This window comes from Apodemus sylvaticus, chromosome 13, assembly GCF_947179515.1.
Source record: "Apodemus sylvaticus chromosome 13, mApoSyl1.1, whole genome shotgun sequence".
Taxonomy (NCBI): Eukaryota; Metazoa; Chordata; class Mammalia; order Rodentia; family Muridae; genus Apodemus; species Apodemus sylvaticus.
The window spans coordinates 75987888-76014090 of NC_067484.1; positions in this window are offsets into that span (position 1 = coordinate 75987888).

The window sequence follows — 26203 nt, forward strand, 5'->3', positions numbered from 1 at the left end:
TCCTTGACTCCTGCTCCCATCTCTTTTGGATCCTACAGATCTCTCCATTCTAGTCTTCCTCCTCCTAACTTGGTGTTTTGTCCCAGAAATCAAGGCATCAGGACCCCTGCTAAACCAAGGGAAGCTCCTCCAAGATCAACAATGAAATGATTCACACCTCTTTTCCTGCTCCTGCATCAAATCCCCCTCAGTCTCATCCCCAGATTTATAGCTGGAAACCTGCTGTGGTCCTCTCTGACTTCATCCCCAAAGATCACAGTCCTTCTCCAATCTCCCTTCACCTAACTCATCTCAGTATCCCACCCTTCAATACCAGCAGGCATTAATTGTGAATCTATCAGCTGAGCATGTAAGGAAACTAGACCAATAACATCCATCATACTTTCCAAAATTCCAGAGAGAAAACAGAAGCTAAGGAACAACACATCCATCCAACAAAGGCAGATCCAGAAACCATCTCCTAAATAGTTAATTATCTCAAACCCAGAAGATATCTAGACACCAGAGTAAAACCACAATAGCATCCAAGGCAGTATGTCACCACTAAAACTTACCTATCATACAGAAGCAGGCCTTGAATATTCCAATATTGCTGAAGCATAAGAAAAATACTAAAAAACTATATGAAGATAATAAAGGTCCTAAAAGAGGAAATAAATAAATTCTTTAAAGAAATTCAAGAAATCATGATCAAATGATTAAAGATGACAAATAAAATTGTTCAAGACTCAAACATAAAATTTTAATCAATAAAATAAACAAAACTGAGAGAATCCTAGAAATTAAAAAAAAAAAAAAAGAACAGAAGCTGCAGAGGTAAGCTTTACCAATAGAACATAAGAGATAAGAGAAAGATTCTCAGGTGTTGAAGATTAAATAGAAGAAATGGATATATCTCCCAAAGAAGATGTTATATCTTAGAGAATTCCTGACACAAAAAAATCCAGAAAATATGGGACAGTATGAAGTTATCAAACGTGAAAATATGAATAGAGGAAGAAAAAAAGAATAACACCTTGAATACCCAGAAAATATTTTCAACAGAATTATGGAAGAAATTTTTCTTAAACAGAAGGAGAGACCTAACAAGGAATAGCACCAAATAGATTGGACTATTAAAAACAGTCATCTAGTCACATAATAATCAAAGCACTAAACAGACAGAACAAAGAAATAATATTGAAAGTTGCAAAAAAAGACCAAGTAACTTATAAAACCAGACCTATTATTACAGCTGATTTCTCAGTGTAGACTCTAAAAGTCAGAAGGGCCTGGACAGATGTGCTACAAATTCTAAGACACTCAAATGCCAGCCAATACTACTATACCCAGCAAAACTTTCAATCACCATAGATGGAGAAAATGAGATATTCCATGATAGAGTCAAATTTAAACCATATCTTTCTACAAATCCAGTCCTATAGATGGTGTGATAAGGAAAACTCCTCTTGAGGCAGTTAACCACATACCATGTAAAACAGCAAATAAATAATTTCACATGAGCAAAATAAAAGATTCAAAGGGAAACACACACACACACACACACACACATACACACACACACCATCACTACCATCAGCAACCAGTGCCACCACCAGCAGCAGCAAAATAAGAAAAATCAAGACCCATTGGTGGTTGATAGCTCCCACTATCAATGGGATCAATTTCCCAATGAAAAGACACAGGCTAACAGAATGGATGTAAAAACAGGATTCATCATTCTTCTGCATCCAAGAAACACATTAACATCAAGGATAGACATTACCTCTAGGCTAAGGTTTAGAAAATAATTTTGCAAGCAAATGGACCTAAGAAACCAGCTTATGTAGCTATTTTAAAGTCTAATAGACTTCAAGCCAAAACTAATCAAGATATTCAGAAAGATGTCACTTACTCATCAAAGGAAAACCCTACCAAGATCACATTTCAATTCTCAACATTTATGCTCCAAATATAATGGCACCCAAGGTTGTAAAAGAAACACCACTAAAGTCCACATTAACCCTCACACACTGACAATGGGAAACATCAGTACTCTACTTTCACCAAACAAACAGGTCATTCAGACAAAAATTAACTTAGAAATAACTGGAGCTAACAAACATTATAAACCAATGAATCCAACAGATATTTATAGAACTTTTCACCTGAACACAAAAGAAGATACCTTCACTGCACTTCATGAAACTTTCTCTAAAATTGATCACATATTCAGATTAAAAGCAAGAATAAATATAAGAAAATTGAAATAATACCCTGGATCCTATCAGAAAAATTACAGTATCTTCAATAAATGGGATGGATCAATCTGGATGGCTTCATGTGGAAGAATCCAAGTATATACTCAAGGGCATCTGCCACCCTGAGCAAAACTTAAGTCCCGTGGATAAAAGGTCTCAACATAAAACCAGATACACTGAACCTGATAGAAGAGAAACTTGGAGATAGGCTTGAATGCATTGACACAGAAGATGACTCTGTACAAAACACCAATAGCACAGGCTTTAAAATAAAAAATTAATAAATGGGACCTCATGAGTCTGAAAATCTTCTTTAAGGCAAAAGACATGGTCAATCAAACAAAGGAGCAGTCAGCAAATGTGGAAATATTTTCAACAATCCAACATATCATAGAGGACTAATATTCAACATACAAAAAGAACTCAAGAAACTATGTAAGAAAAAACCAAAATAATTCAATTAAAAATGGGATATAGATCTAAACAGAGAACTTTTAGTAACTCAAATGGCTGATTAATAATTTAAAAATGTTCAACATCCTTACCTAACAGAGAAGTGTAAATTAAAACTACTTTGAGATTCCACCTTACATCTGTTAGAATAGCTAAGATCAGTAACACACATGACAACTCATGCTGGTGAGGATGTGGTGGACAGGGAATACTTCTCTGTTGCTTGTTAGGGTGGAAACATGTGTAACAACCACAGAAATTAATATGGAGATATCAGAAAAAATAGAAATCAATCTATTTCAAGATCTACATATTCTACCCTTGAGTATATACCCAAAGGATGCTTTATCCTACCACAAAAACTCTTGTTCAATCATGTCCATTGCACCTTTATTCATAATAGCCAGAATCTGGAAATAACATAGATATCCCTCAACTAAAGTATGTATAAACAAAACATGGTACATTTATGTAATAGAGTAGAACTCAGCTATTAAAGATGTCATTATAAAATTGTAGGTATTCAAATATAACTAGAAAGAAATTATCTTGAATGTGGTAACCCAAACCAGAAAGATAAATATGGGGCATGTTCACCTATAAGTAGATATTTGCCATTAAGTAAATGATAACCAACCTACAATCCATAGATCCAGGGAGGTAGGGTAAAGATGAAGGATCTAGGAAGGATGCATGGATATCCCTGAGAGTGGGTAGGAAAAGAATCTGGGGGTGATGTCAGGTGTAGGAAGGAGATGTGGTAAAAGGGTCTAGAGTGGGAAGAGATGACTAGAATTGTGGGACCTTTGGGAAAATATGTGGAAACCTAGTGCAGTGAAACTTCCTGGAATCTATGAAGGTGATCCTAATGAGAGCTCCTATTAATAGGGGATATGGAGTCTCAACAGGCCATCTCTTACTGCTAGGTAAGGCTTTGAATTGTGGGACTGGACTGCATTCAGGTGAGTTGTTGGCTAAAAAGGCCTCATGGATATCCTGAAATAACCTAGGCCATTGCTAAGATGAAGAGTTGCTTTCCACAAACTGATATCAGTCTCTTTGCTGAGGAAAACAGACACATATCTCATTGAATGTGGAGAAATCAAGGTGGTGCCTATAGGAAGCGTTACCCCTCCTTTCTAGTCTCTTTGGCAATGCAAAGCACCTTGAAAGCTACTGAAAGAGAAATGTGGAAACCAACCCAGTAACAAACATTTTGACCTGCAATCTCTCCTGACTGTAAACTATGCTAGCACAAAGGTGACACAGAACTTGTGGTATTAACAAACCAATGTCTTTTTTGACTTACATTCCTCTCCACAAGGAGGAACCCCTCCCTACCTGACGCTGTGTGGGTAACCAAAAATCAGAGAGTAGATAACCCAGAGACCTAGGGTAAAACCAAACACTATTTTTTAAAAAAAGGTATCATTAAAATGACTCCTAATATTCAGCTAGTTATAGATCAGTGCCTTATCGACTCATCATTAGAGTCTTCACTGCAGTGGAGGAGAACATATCCAGAGACCCACAGTCAGGGAGAGTCTAAATGGGAGGACTCCATCAAATCTCTCCTCTCAGATCTCAGGGAATCCTGTATGGAAGAAGAGGCAGAAAGATCATAATAAGAAGCGGGAATAGAAGACACAAGGAGAAGAAAATCCTCTGAATCAACTAAGCAAGGCACATATGAGAGACTAAAGCAGAAATTACAGACCCTACATAGGTCTGCACCAGGTTCTCTGTGCATTTATTGGCTAGTATTTCTATGGGACTCCTGACTATGAGAACAAGTGTGTCTCTCTTTTGACTGCTCTGGAGACTGTTTTCTTCCTATTGGATATGATAGCTTTTGATTCACCTTATTATATATTCTTTTGTCATTTTTTATTTAGAGTTTATTTAGGACATGGGGAGGGGAGTTGAGAGGGTAGTAGAGACAGAGAAAGGCAGAGAGAAAGAGAGTAAGTAGTGAAATAGAGGATTAGAGGACGACCATGAGCATGTAGAGAGAGGGGCAAGAGGACTCAGGAGAGAATGGGGAAGGGGCAGTAGGACAGGGCAGGAGCAAGAAGCAAGAGCAAGAGCAAGAGCAAGAGCTTGTCTTTTTTTTTTTTTTTTTAAAAAGAAACAGTGTGTAAGCTCATGTAGGTATTTAAACTGCTATAAGCTAAAATGCTTGTTTATGTGTTATCAGAATCCACATTAGAATCAAATGTGTTTATGTTAGAAGAAGTGACTTTTTTAATTGAAAATGTTTTTAATTTGTTCTTACTTTAGTGGCCACTGTATTAGGACTATTACTTTTTTTTTTTTTTTATCATGAGAGACATTTGCTGAGGGTCTGGATAGTTGGTCTTTGCCTAGGCACTAGGATGGCTTCCAACCAATCTTTCTGCCATTTTTCAGAGAGCTTCTGAATAAAAACCATCTTATCCCACATCTGAACCATGACTCTGCAAAGGGGAAAATTATTTGTTTGCTAGTAAAGGTGTACAATGTTAATTTCTTACTAATTTCTATTTTTCCCACACCAGTAGCTGCATCTGCCAGTAATCCCCAAGTACTAAACTCATTGAGCAGATTCCTTTCTCCAAATCTCTTTCCTGAAATCATTCTATCTTCTGCAGATCAGGGGCAGAACTTGGCCTCCATCAGCAACCCTCAAAAAGAGACAAGTTAGCCAACTGAGAGACTTTCTAATTGGAGGTTTATGGTAATAGGAATGCTCCCCACCTTCAAGGCAGCTCTTAGCACTTGGAGCCTCCAGGAGGATTGAGAGCCAGCTTGACAGACAGCTAGTCCCTCTCCAGCCTCACCTGTGTTGGAGGAGCCCAAGGTCAGCCTAGTGTTTCCAGGCTCTGAATCAATGTCTACTGCAATTAAGCACTGAGTCCAAATATTGTCAACTCGCCTATGCTGCTGCATTTCTGAAACTTGGGCTCAGGTGCTTTCTCCCAATAGCAGTGCTGAAGAGAAAAGAAAAGGAAAAAAATAGAAAAAGAAAACATTGGTCTTTGTAAGACATGAGTGGGGAGCCTTTGAAATCATAATGAGTTTGACTGTGGGAGGGATTATTCAGGCCTAGAGAGAAAGTAAGAGCTAGCAATGTTCAGACACTTGGAAAGAAGGATTCAAGTCAGAGTTCTTAAACCATTCCTGTCACTAAGTAGCTATGAATCTGTCAGAGAGGATGGGGCTAAATTCTGCTGGGATTGAATACTAAACAGTCTTCAGTTTTCTAAATAGTAATATTTCTTTAAACTCTTCTGTCTCTACTTTTCTACTGGGTAGCAGATTCCACAACTTCACAATTACCTTGTTATTAAAATCAATCTGATTTGCTCTAAAACTCCTATTCCTGCTTGCCTTGCTGTAAGATTTTAATTGAGGCTCTGAGGACTAATATTTCCATTTTATTGATGGCATGGCTTCAAATTCAGTTCATGCCCAACACTTCTGCTTTTTGGGTGGGGAAATGGTGTGAAGGGATTAGAGGAGGCTCTCAGAAGAGACCTCAGGAGTCCCCTTATCAATTGTTTTTTGTCTCCTACAGCATGTGGATTTGATAGATGATGGATGTGGTTTCCATGGACCCAGATCTAACTTTACAATTGAACTTCCTGTGGTAGAATACCACTGTCCTTTCTGTAATCTGACACTGGTCCAGATACTGGGGGTCTAATGATTCCATTAATGCTCTGCTGAACATTAGATTTGCTTTATTAGACCCTTCTAGTCAGTTCTACCAATCCTCTCATATTTGTTTTTCCCAATAAGGTAAATTCCCTGTTAGTACTTCCCCTTAATACCCATGTATTAAAGGAATGATCCTTTGACTGATGATGTAGAAAGATAAGAGAGAGCATATGAGTAGGAGAGCCGGCTCCTTAAGCACTAGAGAAGGGAGGCCTTAAAAGGAAAATGGGGGAACCAAAGCACCCTTACTTAAATTCTCCTTCTTGAGCTTCCTGTGCTGGGTGAATTGTAACTTGTTTATTTTGAGCTTTTGGGCTAACTTCCACTTATTAGTGATTGCATACCATGTGTGATCTTTTGTGATTGAGTTGCCTCACTCAGGATGACACTTTCTAGTTCCATCCATTTGCCTAAGAATTTCATAAATTCATTGTTTTTAATAGCTGAATAGTACTCCACTGTGTATATATACCACAGTTTCTGTATTCATTCCTCTGTTGAGGGACATCTGGGTTCTTTCTGGCTTCTGGCTATTATAAATAAGATAGCAATAAACATAGTGGAGCATGTATCCTTATTACATGTAGGAGCATCTTCTGGGTATATGACCAGGAGTAGTATAGCTGGGTCAGCAGGTAGTACTATGTTTAATTTTCTGAGGACTCACCAAACTGATTTCCAGAGTGGTTTTACCAGCCTGCAATCCCACCAACAATGGAGAAGTGTTCCTTTTTCCCCACATCCTCTCCAGCATCTGCTGTCCCCTGAGTTTTTCATCTTAGCCATTCTGCCTGGTGTAAGGTGGAATCTCAGTGTTGTTTGGATTTGCATTTTCCTAATAACTAAGGATGCTGAACATTTCTTTAGGTGCTTTAGGGCCATTCGAGTTTCCTCAGTTGAGAATTCCCTGTTTAGCTCTGTACCCCATTAAGGGAACAAAATATTCACAGGAGCAATAAGGGAGACAATGTGTGGAGCAGAGACTGAAGTAAAGGTCACCCAGAGACTGCCCTACCTGGGGATTCATCCTATAAACAGTCAACAAACCCTGACACTACTAAGGACTACAAAAAGTGTATACCAAAAGGAGCATGCAATGATTGTCTCCAGAGGGCCCCTACCTGAGATTTTCAAATACAGAGGCAGATGCTAGCAACCAACGATTGGACTGGGCACGGGGACCCCAATGGAGGAGGTGGAGGGTGGTCCAGAAGAGCTGAAGGGGCTTACAGCCCCATGGGAAGAACAATGATTTCGGCCACCCAGACACCCCAAGATTCCCAGGGACTGAACCATCAACCAAGGGGAACACATGGTTCCAGCCAAAAAATGTGGCAAAGGAAGGCCTTGTTGGGCATTAGTGGAAGGAATGGTCCTTGGTCAGGTAAAGGCTCAACAGAGGCCCCAACAAAGGGAAACTGAGGGGGGAGGGGGAGTGTGCCCGGTGGAGGGGCATATATGTGGAGGCAGGGGGAGGGAGGAGGAGCTGGGGGTCTTTGGGGAGGGGGGATTGGGAAAGGTTTTACTATGGCAATGTAAATGAAGATGATATTTAATTAAAAAAAAAGGAAAATGGGATTTCCTCCTTTCTCTTTCCTCTTCCTCCTTGATATTTCTCTCCATATTTGTTTCTTCTCTCTTCCTCTACCTGTCTCTCCATTTCTTCACTTCTTTACTTCCCTCCTTTTTCTCTTCTCTCCTCATTCTCTTCGGTCTTTGTTGTTCCCTTTTCCCTTCTATTTGTCTCTACCATAGCCTTTACTTCTCTCAGTATTTCTGCCTCTCCATTCTCTCGGCCTTTTCTCTGTGTTCATCTCTTGTTTTGTGTGTGTGTGTGTTTCTTGTCTCTCCTATCTGCTTCTCTCTTTATCTCTCTTCCTTTCTTCTCTCTCTCCATTTTCTCCCTCTTTTCCTCTAACAACCTTCTTGCTGGCTGTTGAGATGGGTAATTTACTCTGTCTTGCTCATCAGGGCTAATGAACTTACCAAGAACATTATATATATATATATATATATATATATATATATATATATAGTGTGTGTGTATGTATATATATGTGTGTATATATATATGTATATACATATATATATATAATTTGAAGACCAGAGAATATTGTTCATACAGCTGTCATCCCTCATAATATGTATTGTGTAATATGCAATATGTGATATGTGACATACAATATGTGCTATGTAATATGAAGCATGTAACATGTCATATATATTTTTGATGATGCGGGTCCTCAGTTTTACAATGATCACAATCACACTAGGTAGCCTGGACTCACAACATTGGCCTCCAATTCACAAACAGCATCCCACCTAAGACTCCCTAGCATAGTTGCCCCATGCTAGGGCATGAGACAGCATACATGACATTTTTCCCTCTTATTTTTTCCCTCTTATTGATTAATTGTCTCACATATTTTGTTGTAGTAATTGGAATCTCACAAACACAATCTCTTTCATCATCAGCTTCAGAAATCACTGAGGACTTTTTTTTTTCAGTACTCTAGGGTCAAACATGAAATGATTTTCATGATAACTCACCACCTCTTTGATATCTCTCCTTTTTTGATTTCTCTAGAATCAAAGATGATACAAGTATCTCTGTTCACATATGCCCTCTGTTTACAGGTTCAATGTGTGACACTGCAAAGATCCACATCCCTAATCAACTCCTCTAACTCTACTGTCCCGCATTGCCAATGTGGCCAAAAGAGACTGAAGAAGAGCACAGAGGATGAATTTAATTCATCTTCATTTCTGTCCCAGCGAACTAGTACAGCAGATGTTGGCAGAAGAATGATTATCTAATCAAGGGCTCGTCAGACTTTCTTTTATTCATGTTATGCAAAAGAATCCCCCTAATATTATTTAAAGGGAAGACATGAAGACACTGGTTAGGAATATATTTTTCTCTACTTTTCACTCTCGGAATATAGAACTTCCTATAGTGAAGGAAATCTGCTACTATTTAAGTTTAGGATCAAGAAGCTGAACAAGAAGTATGTAGAAGTGTGGACAAAAGCTATTCCTAATACCAGGAGGGAAAACAAATCAAAAGAGAAAGTATATACATCCATAAGGCTTTCTAGATGTCACACCTAGGCAAGCAATGTTATATAAAATATTAAGCAGTCCTAATGCTGGCTGAGGAAATTTATGGAGTCTGAAGTGCTTGTCTTAAATCATATTCAGTCTTTAGCCAGGCCTGCATGAAGACTTCGCTATGCTTCTTTGTTTTCTTGAGTCTTGTGCAATGGCTGAAACTATAAAGAAATGAGAATCACCTGGGGTGGAAGGATATTAAACCTTGAGAAGATGTGGCCCTAAGCAGAATTGCACAAGTTTTTATAAACTGGAGGTATTTGTTTTTATGTCAAGCTTGTTTTATGAAAAGAAATATATACATATATATTATTGCTTTTGTCATTCATATTCTATTTTTTCATTTATCTTTCCAATGAATATCTTCTTAGCAATTATTTGGGAGAAAGGGAGATGCTGGAAGATATGAGGGATGACAGTTGTATGAACAACTTTCTCCAGCATTCAAAAATCTCTCTTTGCTTTTGGAAAACTGTACCTTATATGTGGACAACTAATATACTAAATTATTGTGATATGCATACTTAATTAATTAAATTAAAGATTCTAATAAAAAGAATAAATAGGATAACTTCATTTATTCATTTTTCCTAATGAACAAGAAAAGTTATCTACTCCATCTCCACCCTGTTCTTATCTGGATTCTAAGAATATGACCTAACATCTCTCTCTTTCTCTCTCTCTCTCTCTCTCTCTCTCTCTCTCTCTCTCTCTCTCTCTTTCTTTCTGTGTGTGTGTGTGTGTGTGTGTGTTTGTGTGCCTTTGTATCTATCTGTCTCTGTCTTTCTGTGTATGTGTCTTTCTTTCTTACACACACACACACACACACACACACACACACACCATGGATTACACATGTGTGGATAAATAGATGCATAGATGGATGGATGAATAGATAGATAGATAAATAGATTGATTGATTGATTGATTGATGGGTATAGATTTTTCCAAACATCCTGCCCTATAAATTACTGTGTAACTCAGAACGTTCTTGAATACCTGCCTTACCTATCACATGCTAAAATTAAGGTATTTACCTCCTATCCACTTAAATGACTCATGGGACTGAACTCAGACTTTCACAAATACAAGCACTATACTCACTGTCTAGTTCTCAATTATTTTTTAATGGTAAGGTAATTCCATCAAGGACCCTTTCTTTAGGGTGTGAGATTTGTGAGTTTTTAATAAATATCATTCTAGGGAAAGGAGTTAATAATCAATTTGTTGGTAATCTTAACTGTCAAATTTAGAAGACTTAGAATCACCAAGAAATGGAACACTGAGCATGCTCCAGGGGATTATGTTGATTATATTAATGGATGTGGGAAGATGTGCCCCCTGTTTGAGGCACAGAGTTCCCTGGGATAGTCTCATGACATGAACTGCATAAAAATGAAATGAGCCAGCCAGGGTTCTTCATTATCTGTGTCTTGTCTGCCAATGCTCTGTGACCAGCTAGCTGCCCAAGCCCCTGCTTCTGTGACCTCCCTGTAATGATGGACTACAATCTCAACTAGAATGTAAAATTAAACTTTCTTTCTTAAGCTATTTATTGCTGGGGTGTTTTGTCACAGCAACAGAAAAGTCACAAGATAAACAGATAAGACATATTGTAGTTTATGTGCTGAGAATGTCCTCAAGTAGGGAAACTGTACAGATGACTACGTCATTAACATGGAAATTCTTTTATATGAGGGCAGTAGAATATCCCACTCAGAAGGCAGCTCATCCAAGAGAGGCAATGCTCACACAAGTCTTTCAAAAGGACACAGTTGTGTGAAGGAGCCACCTAGAAGAAAGCTTCTCAGATAGGAGCTGGCTAAAGAGGACCACTAGCGGAGGGAAAGCAAGGTCTGGTCCTAACTTGCCTGTAGATTACAGGAAGAAATTGTATTTGATTCCAATGTAATATGACTGGAGGTTTGGATAAGCATTTGTAAACTATCACTCTACAATCATCTCAGGGGATGATAAGAGAAAACAAAGTAAAGAAACAGATAACTCTCTTTGTAGTTTTGTGATTGATAGCAGTAATGGCTGTGAACCCTGTATAACAGGGAATGTCTATAGTTTTTGTGTTGATTCTTCTTAGGTGTTCCTTCCAGGGAAGAGAAGATGGTACATAGACCTTTGTTGCAAGGCTAGTATTGAGAGAGATCTTTTCTACTAAGTTATATGGTGTTGTTGGCATTGGTGAAAACACACACACACACACACACACACACACACACCAAGAAAAATTATTTTCATTTCTTTCGCTTCATAGTGAAATCCTGGATTCCAAATGATCCACAGCTAGGTCATATGAGGATCTCAACTACAAATACATTTTCAGATTTGTCAGTCAGTCTCAGCAGGTACTGGTTTTCTATTGATCTACATGGAAAAGGAATAATCACCTGGTGGATCAGCCCTGGGCAGCAGTCAGTACTTCAGGGAGACCTAAGGACAGAAACAACAAGAAACAGTATGTATTGACTGTTCTTTCCTTGGAAACTGGAGGAATGTTAGCTAATGTTTCACAAAAACTCTCTTAATATACAGTTACTACAGAGCTCAGAATACTGACAGATTAAGTGCTATTAAATTACCTTCCTGTGCGAGTGCTGACAGATCACAAGATGAATTAGTTCAGGCCATCTTCTTCTGGTCTTTAGCTCCTTTTAGAGTTGCCTCCTTTGACCAAGAGAAAGAAAAGTGAATAAAAGAAACAGGAACTGAAAGTTATGACTCTCTAAATGTCTCCAGGATAGAGGACATGAGGGATAGCTTTGTCTTGCCATGGGATAGAGATGGGTTTTTGTCAGATTGAAGGGTGATTTTCTACATTATTTTCCCACTTTTGGTAGACTATGATGCATAATGCTGCATTTTTCCCTTTAGAAAAAATTTTCCAGTTGACAGACTCAACAGTCCCATCAGTCCCAATACCCTGGGAAAGGAGGGCAGAATAAGGACAGCAACTGGACCCAGTATTTCTACATAGAGGCACAAGTAAGTGTAAGAATTTCTGATCTTTTATTGTGGTTTGATGGAGGAAGCAAACCTAAATATTTATACAACACATTGCTACTGTCATAAATGTAGGTTGGAAGATTCCTATATTAATGTTTAGCTGTATCGTACACTGTGCATCCTACATACTGAGGATGTTTGGCATAGAGGTCAATCTGTATGTGAATCCTGCTGGTGAAGAGTGATGGGCAGTACTGGTGATGTAATTTAGAAACAGTAGTAGCATTTTTTTTTGCTCTTTTTTTTTACTTTGCATGAATAACACATTTATAGAATCTCACATAAGAAAAGATGAAAGCTAGCCTGAGAAAATGGGAATATTATTTTCTACAATGACAAGTTTGGAATTTTTTCCTCTACAAAGGTAAAAATGACACAGTATTCTAGGTTTGTCTTTAGTAGCCCTATTTTACAGTTGGAAGATTAACTTTGTGTGAGTCTTAAATGGGCTTTGTTGAGCCCATACCACAGGAATGGTGGCCCCACACCTACTCAAGCTTTGTAGATTTGACCCCACATTAGCCTTATATCCAGTCCATTGTCCATCCTTAAGAAAGCTACAGAAAACAAAGCAAATTTTCTTACCCATAGTCACATCAATCAACCTTTAAATACATCTCAGATCCAGTAAAGAAACTAGAAATAGATAAAAGAAGACTATGAAATTATAAAGAAATGTGCTGTAACTGAGAAAGTTTAGGTCACCGTGGTCAGTTCCTAGAGATGTCTTGCCTTCCTGCTTAACCTTAAGTGGACTCTGATAAACAACTTCTCAGAACCCAAGTGACTGGGATTATATGCATGTTCTAGAGGACACATCAGATTCTGGTTGGGTAAAATCTTCCAAGGATCTGCCAATTGTGCTTGTAGCTTCAAGGTCTTGAACATCTGGTCTCAAGTATTCTTGTGGGTAAATCAGAGTGAGGGCCTCCAGTCCATAAAACTGATGTTTCCCTTGGGATCCGTGGAGTACTCAGGCTGTGGTAGTGTTCATAGTTTTCCTTTTAGATCACCCCAAGGCAGAACGAGCACATCACTGCTGTTTTCTGTGGACAGTTCTTTCTACAAGTAGGAGCCTCTGTTTTACATATGCAGGCCTCTCTTCTTCCATTTCTTAGTTTCTTCTATCAGAAATACTGTGCTCTTGGAACTTTTTACAACTCCTGCAGAGAGAGGTCTTAAATCTGGTGCTCTCTCAGAAGCCTCAGCAACAAACTGTTCTCTGGAAAGTTTCTGAAGATCCGTTTCATAACAGACTTTTAAGTCTGTAAACATGACGGTCTTATATCCTAGGATCTCCTCCCTCCTGCTTTCTCTCTCCATCTCTTTTTCACTCCTTCCACTCTTTCTGTGTGACTTCTTTCTTTTACTTTTATTTCTTTAGTGTTGGAGGTTGAAGCCAGGGAGGGCATTTTATACATTCTAGGCAGTCACTCTGTCACTGATATTCTTGGAAAGTAGCACTCTATCTCTGATGTAAGGCAGATTATATTACTTACTTAGCGGTAGCATATTGGAGTAGTGAGATTATAATACATTTATGGTTTAATTGGTCAGATCTCTTGATCCTTGAGAGCTGACATTATTATCTAAGTGAAAAATACTTTCTCATATGCAAACTCATCTAAGATTTCATTTTTATGAGTCCTGTCTCTTCAATATTACCTCTAAGCCTGATCATTCTTTAAATCCTATTTATCTACCATCTTCCAAACTCTTCCATCATCATGTGCTCATGCATTCAATGATTATTTACCTATAACATTCACTTACAATTGTTCTTTTATTGAAATATTGTTACTCCTCATTTGTACTCTAAATAGCCGTGGAGTGATTATTAACCATGAAACCTACTGATGTCTCTTCATTGTAACAGAAAAAAAAATGTTTGCTTTGAATGAAGAGCTACTTTTACCTTAGAATTATACATTATTCTCAGTTCCTGATAGCATCTTTCAAATGGGCAATATCTATTGGTTTCTACATGCAGGCCCTCTCTATAATATTCTAAAAATATTAGGCATTTTGTCCAAATGTGCAAAACCTAGTGGCTAATACACATTTTTCCTTATGTTTTAATTTCATGTGTTATACAACACACTGCTTGTAAAATGAGTTTACAACAGCAACATGCAAAATGCAAATGCCTGGGGTTAATGCTGTGACTCAGTAGTCAACTTAGGAACTGATTTGATCATTTAAACCTTGTAGACTGAGAGGAAACAGACCATTCTTAGATTCACTCCCCTTGAAAAGCATAAAATGATCCTAGCTTACAATCTCGAATTTCCTGGTTAACCAATGTACACTTTCAGCTGAGTCTATGTCACGCTCTGGGACTCTACACATCTAAATATTTAACAGAACTGCTTCATACGCCTTTTGCCGATGTTGCCGATATGTGATTTGGCTTTTACCCAGTGAGTCCCTGGCTTTTCATCATCTGGTGTATATATTGGCTTCAGAGCACCTGTTCAGCAAGAATAGTGGGGTTGCTGAGGCGTCTAATGCAATCAGAATGCTATTTAGAAAAGCAGGCTGAGCAATGAAGCCTCACACATATCTCTTATTATACTGTATGGTTGTGATACATTATTTTTGCTTCACAAGGTCACCTAACCCTGAGGGGGACTTGTGGTTCACTGATAGCACAGCTGAATGATGGCTCTTCCAGGGTTAGAATTGGCTCTGGTGAATGAGTCTCCAAGAGTCCATGTGGCCTAGTCTCAGTCCTGGTGTCCTTCTGGGCTCTGCCTGTCTTTTCCTGTTATTGATGTGTAAAAGCAGAGGACAATTTTACTAAAGGATTCTGTGTTTGGCTAAAGTTACACCAAGGTATTTTATGTTATTTTTGGCTATTTGTACTGTTTTCCTAACTTCTTTCCCAGCCAGTTTATCACTTTGTAGATGAGGGCTACTGATTTCTTTGAGTTAATTTTGTATCTAGTCACTTAAATCTGTTTATTAGCTGTAGAAGTTCTCTAGTAGAATTTTTGTGGTCACTTATATATATCACATCATCAGCAGATACTGATATTTTGACTCATTTTCAAATTAGTATCATGATCTTTTGTTGGTTTATTGCGCTACCCAGAACTTCAAGTACTATTTAAAAGAGATATAGGGAGAGTGGACAGCCTTGTGATGTCCCCATTTTTAGTGGAAATGCTTTAAGTTTCTCTCCATTTAATTTGATGTTGCCTATTGTCTTGCTGTATAGTGCCTTCATTGAGTTTAGGTATGACCCTTGCATCCCTGCTCTCTTCAAGACTTTTAGCATAAAGGGTTGTTGGATTTTGCCAAATGCTTTTTCAGAATCTACTGAGATAATCAATGAGTTATTTATTTCAGTTTATTTATATAGCAGATTACAATGAGGAATTTTCCTCTAATGCATCCTTGATCTGAAACCTACTTGATAATGGTGAATGTCTTTGATGTGTTCTTGGATTTGGTTTGCAAGTATTATTGAGTATTTTTGCATCAATGTTCATTAGAGAAATTTATCTGAAATTCTCTTTATTTGCTGAGTCGTTGTATGGTTTAGGTTTCAGGGTGACTGTGACCTCATGGGGTGAGTTTGGCTGAGTTTCTTCTGCTTCTATTTTGAGGAATAGTTTGAAGAGTATTGTCATTAGCTCTTCTTTGAAAGTCATGTAGAATTCAGTACTAAAACTATCTGACCCAGAGCTTTTATTTTTGACTGGGAAATTTTTAATGACTGTTCCTATTTCCCTAGGGGATATAGGACTGTTCAGATATTTTATCTGATCTTACTTTAGCTTTGGTAATTTGTATCTGTCCAGAAAACACCCATTTCATTTAGCTTTTCCAAGAACAGGCTTCTGAAGTAAGACTTGATGGTCCTTTGAATTTCTTTAATGTCTGTTGTTATGTGTCCCTTTTCATTTCTGATTTTGTTAATTTGGTACTCTCTCTCTCTTTTAGTTCGTTTGGTTAAAGGCTCATCTATTTTGTTGATTTTCTCAAAGAACACACTCTTGGTTTTCTTCAGCTCCAAATTTCATTATTTCCTGCCATCTATTCCTCATGGGTATGTTTGTTTCTTTTTTTCTAGAGCCTTCAGATTCACTTTTAATTCATTAGCATAATAACTCTTCAATTTCTTTAAGAGGGCATTTAGTGCAGAACTTTACTTTCAGCACTGGTGTCCCATAAGCCTGGGAATGTAATACCTTCATTTTCATTGAAATCTAAAAAGTCATTAGTTTCATTTTTTCTTCCTTCACCTAGTGATGAGTTCAAAGTTCTTAAACTTCCATGAATATCTAGGCTATTATTTCTGTTCGTAAAGTCCAGCTTTAATCAATGATGATCTGAAAGATGCATGGGATTATTTCAGTCTTCCTGTATCTGTTGAGGTTTGCTTAATGACCGATTATATGATCAATTTTAGAGAAGGTTTTGTGAGATGATAAAAAGAAGGTATATTCTTTTGTAGTTAGGTGAAATGCTTGATAGATGTCTGTTAAGCCTATGTGGATCATAACCTCTCTTAGTTTCAGTATTTCTATTTGTTTCTCTCTATCTGTCCATGGTGAAAGTATGGTGTTGTGGTCTCCCACTCTTAATGTGTGGGGTTCAATGTGTGATTTAAACTTTAGAAATGTTTCTTATATACATCTCAGTGCCCTGGCATATATATATTCAGAATTAAGATGTTCTCCTGGTGGATTTTTTTCTTTGATAAGTATGATGTGTCCTTGCCTGTCTCTTTTGGTTGGGAGTCTATTTTATTAAAAATTAGAAGCCTATTCCAGTTTTCTTGGGTCAATTTGCTTGGAAAATACTTTTCCAGACTTTTAGTCTGAGATAATGACTATCTTGGTTGCTAGCATGTTTCTTATAAATAGCAGAATGATGGATTCGGTTTCTGTATCCATTCTGTTAGCCTGTGTCTTTTTTACGGGGAATTGAGTCCATTGAGATAGAGAAATATTAATGTCCAATGATGGTTACTTCCTATTATTTTGATGTTGGTGGTAGTTGTGTGTGTGTGTGTGTGTGTGTGTGTGTGTGTTTCTCTTCTATTGGTTTTAATAGTATGAAATTATGTATTGTGTTTTCTTGAGTGTATTTAGCCTCACTGGGTTGGAGTTTTCCTTCTAGTATTATTGGGTGTTGGCCTGATGTGGCTTATATTCTTTTTTCTTGCTGTTTTTCCTTTTTTCTTTTTTTTTTTTTAGATATATTCTTTATTTACATTTCAAATGATTTCCCCTTTCCTGGTCCCCCCCTCCCTGAAAATCCCGTAAAGACTTCTTCCCTCCTCCTGTTCCTCAATCAACCCTGTCCAGCTTCCCTGCCTGGTATTTTCCTACACTGCTGCACTGAGCCTTTCAGGACCAGGGGCCTCTAATGCTAATACTGGTTCCTTTAGAGGTGGTTGCTCCTGACAAGTAGACCATCAGGTACTCAAGTGATGGCATATGAACCTTCTCCTCATTTCCACTGGTCAATGAAAGGCTAGAGCCTGTGATTTTGCAATGGAGGAGAAAGGTGAGATTAAAGGCTTGAGAGGAGATGGCAGGTAGAGAGGGGGAAAAGAAAGAGTTTGTACCAGAACCTCATGGTGAGGAGAAGCAACATGAAACAAGGGGCCTTCTAACTGGGGAATAAGTTAATATAGTCCTAGATCCGTCCAATCTGGGCATTTGGCTTATAATTAAAATAGCTGGACTGTATGTCTCTTCTACAGGCTTATTAGGATGGACAAATCTAGCAATATAGTATCCTTTGCAGGGCTGAGTTAGCGGAAAGGTATTGCGCAAATTTGGTTTTGTGATGGAATATCTTGGTTTCTCCACCTATGGGAATTGAAAGTTTTGCTGGATATTGTAGTCTGGGATTACATCTGTGGTCTCTTAGGGTCTGCAAGATCTCTGCCCAGGCACTTCTATCCTTTAGAAATTCACATGAGAAGTTGGGTGTAATTCTGAGAGATGTACCTTTATATATTACTTGGCCTTTTTTCCCTATGGCTTTTAAGTTCTTTCTTTCTTTCTTTCTTTCTTTCTTTCTTTCTTTCTTTCTTTCTTTCTTTCTTTCTTTCTTTCTTTCTTTCTTTCTTTCTCTCTTTCTTTCTTTCTTTCTTTCTTCTTCCTCTTCCTCTTCCTCTTCCTCTTCCTCTTCTTCTTCTTCTTCTTTTTCCTCTTCTTCTAATATTATTAAGTTTGATGTTTTGTATAATGGACTTTTTAGATTTTGCATTTTCTTTGACTTATATATTGATTCCTTCTATTTTATTTTCTACACTTGAGATTGTCTCTTCCATTTCCTGTATTCTATTGAGAATGCATATATCTGTAATTTTTGTTCTCTTTCCTAGGTTTTTTATCTCCAAGATTACCTCAGATTGTGTATTCTTTATTGCTTGTATTTCCCTTTTCAGGTCTTGGACAGTTTTATTCATATTCTATCTGCTTAGTTGTATTTCCCTATATTAATATATATTTATGTGTTTTCTCTTTTAATGCCTTTACCTATTTGAATGTATTTTCCTTAAGGTTCATGTTCTCTCTTTTTTTTTTCTTTTCTTTTTTCTTTTTAAATTTTATTCGATATATTTTTTATTTATATTTCAAATGATTTCCCCTTTTCTGGTTCCCCACTCCCTGAAAGTTACATAAGCCCCCTTCCCTCCCTCTGTTCTCCCACCCATCCCTTCCCACTTCCCTGTTCTGGTTTTGTCTTGTCTTATACTGTTACACTGGGTCTTTCCAGAACAAGGGGCCACTCCTCCATTCTTCTTGTACCTCATTTGAAGTGTGGATTATGTTTTGCATATTCCAGTTTTCCATGCTAATATCCACTTATTAGTGAGTGCATACCATGATTGATCTTTTGAGACTGGGTTATCTCACTTAGTATGATGTTCTCCAGCTCCATCCATTTGCCTAAGAATTTCATGAATTCATTGTTTTTAATGGCTGAATAGTACTCCATTGTGTAGATATACCACATTTTTTGCATCCATTCTTCTGTTGAGGGATACCATGTTCTCTTTAAAGGCTTCTATCATCTTTATAAGACTTGATTTAAGATTTTCTTCTTGTCCTTCACTATCATGAGGAAATCTAGGATTTGTTGTAGCAGGATAGCTAGTACCATATTTCTCTGGGTCATTTTGATCATCTTTTTATGCTGTCCTTTAGGTATCTGTGTTTCCCTGATGTTGGCTGAATGATCCTGATAGCATCAGGACTTCTAGTGAAGGTGTGGGTGGGTGGGCCAGAAATGGAGATCAGGGTATGTTATTATGCTGGCTGTGCCTCAAGAAGACCCCGCTCTGCAGGCTACGTCCCATTCAGACCCAACTGGGATGGCAGGCAGATCAAGCTAGGATGGATGCTTGGGCAGGGTTCCAAACTGGTTAGGTTTGGGGCCCCCAAAGGTTTCAAAGACCTTTCCAAATGCAGGATGTTTTTAGGGTCCTGTAATGCTCTTCCATACTGGGAAGCAATGCTAGAGCTAGACAATGCGGCTCCAGGGATTCAGAGTGCCACTCACCTCTCATGGAAATTTCTAAACTGCAATCCCTGTAAAATTAAAACCAAAAAGTGAATCACATACTTTTAATATATAATAGCACAGAATATATATTGTCATTCCAAATGCAGGGAAAGGAGCTTAGTGAGGAAATACTGAACCATAGCAAGACCAAATCCTGCTAGGCAAATTCCAAATTCTGCATTTGCATGTCTAATGTCAAAGCATTCTTCAGATCTCTAACTCCTTTCAGGTTTATTGACAGGGATTGCTGTCCATTCTGTTAGCTGCTCTCCTTGGTTGGCATCTCCAACATCTTGGGTCTCCAAGTGAAAATTTCACTTTCAAAGCTTCACTCAATGGCCTCTATGAGTCTTCATTTAGAGACATCCCAGACACATGCAGCGCCTCATCAGCTTTTCTTAGTCACAGAAAAAGATTCCATATTGTCATTTGTTGTTACCCTGATTCTAACAACAGAATCATATCCAAAGATGCCAAGTTCCTCTGCTTTCTGGGGCTGGAAAATGCCTCTCTTGTTCAAATACATTTTCACCAGCTTTCTGGTTTTTCTGGTTTCCTTCATAGCCTAAGCTTGTTTGTCCTGAAACTTGATCTATAGGCCAGACTGGCCTTGATCTTGGAAGTCCAACTACCTCTGCCACCTGAGTTTAAAGCGGAGTAACACCAAGGTCAACCCTAAACTTCTCTATAGTTCTTTTCAAAAGTTGGTAGCTTAGTGGGGTTAGGACTTGCCATGAGGTCACCAAATCCTTTATTCCATTTAGTATCAGGATTTTCTTTAAACATTTTTATCTACTTGAGCACAGGAGTCTTGTTGTTATTATTGTTGGTGGTTGGTTTTGTTATTTGTTTGATTGTTTATATCTGCATTACCTGCATTATACTTCCTAGTGGCCTTCTTCTTGTCATTTTTTCATATTGCTCCTTTTCATTATAGATCTGTGTAAGACTGGGCACTAATAACTACTGCATACAGTCAATTCTAGGCTGTTTTGAAATCTTCTCTGCCAATGATATTAGTCCAAATCCCTTCATTTAGATCAGGCAAATTCTTTGGTCAAGGGCCCAAACCAGTCACATTCTTCACTAAAATATCACAAGAACATTCTCAATGCCACTTATAAATATTCCTCTTTAAAACTTCTTGAGCTTGGCTGTCATAATCTATGTTGCCCATAGGGCCACTGTCTTCCATTCACCTATGGTTCATTAAGCCTCACTTAAAGCCTTCAATTGCATTCCTAATCCAAACTTCCAAAGTCTACACAGCAACCATCATAGTCATGTCTCTCAGTAAGACCCTGCTCCCTGATACTACTAAAGCCAACTAACATTTGTTTTTATTTTTAATGGTTTGTACTAAGTGTGTGTGTGTGTGTGGGGGGGGTTGTTGAAGAATGTATGTCATTGGGGATGAGCTTTGGTTTTCAAAAACTCAAGTAAGTCTCAGTGACTCACTATCTTCCTACTGCCTTCCAGTACAGACCTCTCAACCTTTCCAGTACTGTATTTGGCTGTACACCATCTCTGTTTCTGTCTCTCTGTCATGACAATAACAGACTAAGCTTCTGATCTGTAAGTTAGTACCTCCCCCGAAATGTGTTCCTTTATGAGAGCCACCATGATCATGGTATCTCTTTACAGCAACAGAATATTGAGTACTAAAAATGTTTAGTGCTAATACAAGTAAGAAAATAGAGCAGCTACCTAGGTGAATAACAGAATTTAAATAAAAATTCTAAAAACAGCACATTTAGTTTTTAATAAAAAATTAAATGAACCGAAAAAACACTTTTTCAAGAGGGCTAATCATCTACCTCAAAGAAGGTTCCTTGGTGAAGAAAGTAAAATGACTGCATGACCTTCCTAGAAGAGTGTCAGAGGCACAGAAAGCTGGTGAATACAAATCTGTGTACTTGCTGATATCCATATTGAGAAGACAGGAGAACATGGCCTGGGTCTTAGCTAATTCTCTTGCAACTGAGTTTTCAATGTGTCCTGTCTCTGCCTAGAGCTTAGTTTTAGTTTCTGAGCAAAGAGACAATCTGTCACATTGCTTGGTAAGTACTTGAAATTCAATACATTTGTCTAACTGGATATTTTGACTCTCATTGATCCTTTCACTAAACTACATGTCCCATCCTCTTCATATCTTTCCATTCAGCCACCAATCAGAAGAAGTCTTTTCTAGAGCATCTTGTTTGCACCTAAAGAAAAACATTTACCACAATCTCATTGTACAAACCTGTAATGTCCCAGGGGCCAAAGCACCATATCTATTTTTCTTGGCAAATACATTTTAATTCAAGGCTTTTCTCTTTTTTAAACAGCAATGAGGATTCTATTAAATCAACTGGAAAGGAGTAAATGCTATTAGTACATTGTTCTTCTCACATGGACATTAAACATTCTTTAGAGGCATAGGAAGGTGAATTCAGATCTTAGCTCTGGAGACAGCTGAGCAGCATGGGGCGTAACCTAACTTTTTGTGTTCATCTTTTCTCTGTTGTGTAGACAGAATGTTAGCAATTTCTTATAGCTTTGGGACAATTAATGTGTGCAACCCAGTAGTATCACCACAGCATACATTACTCTCTTCCAGATGTCTCCTCAAGTCAAATCAGGAGTTAAGATCTAAACTATCCAAATATTCTTACTAGCAGACTGTTTTCATCATCAGTATCATTCAGATAAATCAAAATGTTATTTTCAGTGGGATATCTGATGCATAAAGATAGTCAATATATAGAGTAAAATGGTGCTACTTTCCCTTTAGAAAATCTTTTGGTTATTTCAGAGTGATTTTACTCCTCTGTTATTTGAACCAGGCTAAAAAAGGATCCTTTATTTTTTTCCAGCATTTTTTTTAACCAGACCAAGTCAGTGCATTCTATCAGGCAGAGCAGCTGTTGACAGCTAGGTGAGGAAAAGGGAGGAATTATGCAGGCATGTGGCTGTGTAGATGTTAGAGAGACTCAGCTGTATGTGTGCTCAGGAGAGTTCAGTAGCTCCAGTTGGCACAACTCAGAAGTAAAATGACATCTTCCCTTAACCATTATGCTAATGGTGAGGCAGAGGGTATATCTGGATCCAGAGGGAGGAGAGTTAAAGCGGCTTCTGAGCTCAGATGTTACTGTGTTACTCACATCTCCATCTCCTGCTGTGATCTTGGGCATATTGATGAAGTTCACTGTACTTTAGTTCTGTCTCTCCACCTACAACCCCAGGCAAATAATAGTCACCTCACTGTAGGGGAGGTACAAAGATTAATGAGTTAATGAGCAGAATGTTCAGTGTGAGAAGGCAGGCTGAGGAGACAGGATTACTTCCCCAAATCTTCAATTTCCACCTTGGAGCCTGCCACAGAAGCCTCACTGCCCTCTTCTTTATTGAAACAGAACCATCCATCCAGTTTCTGCTTCTTTGAGATATGAATGCTCTTCTCCAAGAAGTGATGAGTTCTTCAATGCCCACCAAAGCTAGGGTTCAATGCTACTGGAATAATGTGTGTGTGTGTGTGTGTGTGTGTGTGTGTGTGTGTGAGAGAGAGAGAGAGAGAGAGAGAGAGAGAGAGAGAGAGAGAGAGAGAGAGAGAGAGAGCGAACGAGCCAGAGTCACAGAATATTGGGAAAGATGCTAGGGAACCTTACATTGATTATCTTACGTTGAGACTACCTTAATGATTTTGCAGCTGTGAGAAAATTTTACAGGGAAAAGTGGGAATCTCACCTCAAATGAATATCACAGCATCAAATATGCAATAATCCAAATACAAACTTCTAAAATTTATTCATGATTTCACAAGAATTAGTATCTTGTCAAATGAAGTAGGAATTGGTGTAAAGTCCTTGTCTACTACAGTGCTCTGTCTGCCTTTCTGTTTCCAGTGACGGTCATACTAAGAAAACACACACACACACACCTCACACACATATACACACACACCACACACACCCACCTACCCACCCACACACTCACCTACACACACACATACTAGCAAACAAAACTATTAACTACTCTGTTGATTAAGGTCTGGAAAAACAAAAACAAATCAGGAGAACTTCTAGGACTTTAAGGTCAGTCTGAGTTTAAGCCTACCACTTAAGAAGATCTATTTTTAGTCTTAAATTGTACCAGTATGAACCAGTTGATAGAACCCTGTTCTTTGCCATGGGCATTCTTCTTATCTGGCACATACTTGGGTATGCTATGCATCTTTGTACTTGTGTTTTGGATAAGAACAGTCTAAAACAAACATTGAAGTTTAAATGTAACAAGATTTAGAGGAGTCTGGATCATTGCTTAAGTAACCATGGAGTTGAAAACTCTGAAACTCTGGATGAAGAGAAGCCTTTGTCCTTTAATCTGATTTTCTCAAGTATATTTTCAATATATGTGTATTGAAAGATACATCAGAAAATATACATTTTTCCCTTTGCTGCCCTAATGGAGTTTATGTATGTCCCAGCAACAGGAGCTAGCACTACACATGAAAAAAAAAACATAAACAGGATCCATGTACAAAAGTAGAAAATGTCTGAGTGACTGTAATGGTTGCTATGAACAAGGTTCACTTACGGTGAGACCTGAATAATAAAGTATTCATCAAACACTAATCCAAGGGACATCAATATCCAAATTCCAAAGAGGTAAGGTATAAAGAGCAGATGTCTCAAAGCATACTTCACAAAGGTTGTATTCTCACAAAATGAGTTGGTCAAAGACAGCTGGAACTGGCACATGTGTGTCTTTAAGAAATAGGGGGGGGCATTTTCAAATTAAAAGAAGGGCCTATAGGAAAGTCTATCCAAAGAAAAGAAATGGCATATATCTTTAAAAGATGTCTCTGGCTGCTATTTTCATAGGCCCTTCACTCTAAATAATGTTATAATAAATAACATGTACACAGAAAAAAAGAATTCCGTGAGGTCAGGCTTATTAGTATGATCTTTGCAAAATGTCAGAGAAGCTTATCAAAGACAGCAGCAGTCTGCGAGCTCACAGCAGCCTGTATTCCAGATCTGCAAGCTGGGAGCATGCCTGCCTTCTACAGATGCCTGTGTTTGACTTTCAACCTGCTACAAACTCTCTTGGCCTTAGAGATGAGGAAGTTTAAATGGGATAATTTCTAAGATCTCTTTCAGTTCTAATATTTTATGACCATGAAATTGGTGAATTAGAAGCTGATTAAAATCTAAGATGCTGTGAAATAACCCTGCTTGTCTGTCTTGTGAATGAAATGAATTTGTTTTGCTACCATTCCTGATGGTATGATGTTCTACATTTTATTGTCTATCCAGGGAAGATCACTGAGCCCGTTGAAGTCACATAATGCCAACTAGTGACTGCTTAGATTATTTACATCTTTCCCAAAGATTGGTGTGATATTTAGTGGAATTTGTTCCACAGAGGAGGCCTTGTTTCTGAGGAAGAACAAGGTAAGCATAGAAGTTTTCTGCATGGCCAAACTGAGAACATTTAATTTTATGTAGTCTTTGTCACTTTTGATAGCTATATAGCCTTGCTTAAAAATTACTCTCCAACTTCTTCAGCAATTATGCCAGTTTTATTTCTTTGCTGTTTATGAACAACTACTTTGAAGGATCTTTAGGTCAGAAATTCTGCATTTTATTACAGCTGAAAATGGGAGAAATGAGAACAAAATAGTTTAATCCCCATCAAAGATGGAAGTCTTATACTTGAGGAAATTAGATAATGACCTCATGTTTACGGTTTCCTCTGAAGGCAGGGCATGTTTTAACTTAGGAAATACTTGCATCTGTACTTTGTCTCATTCGTTTCTGATTCTCCAGGCTTCTTGTGCTCCATCTGCTCATGTGTTGCAACTACACACAGACACGTCTCGACCGCCTCTCCTCCACTGTTACATACATTGTCAGCCTGTGTGCTTAAAGGGCTCTACTCTCCAGCTTCTCTGTGAAGGAGGCGCTATTAGCCCAAACTGGAAAAGCTTTTGAAAAATTTACCTAGCCCTTCTTCCCACCCTTCCCTTCCAGGTATGCATTTTAAACTTTATTGCATGGTTTAGATGATCTTTGTATACTAATGTGTGCTATTGGTTGTCAAAAATGCAAAGATGTTTTCCATCGTGTAGATCATTATTTATTTATATTTATAACTGTGATGGA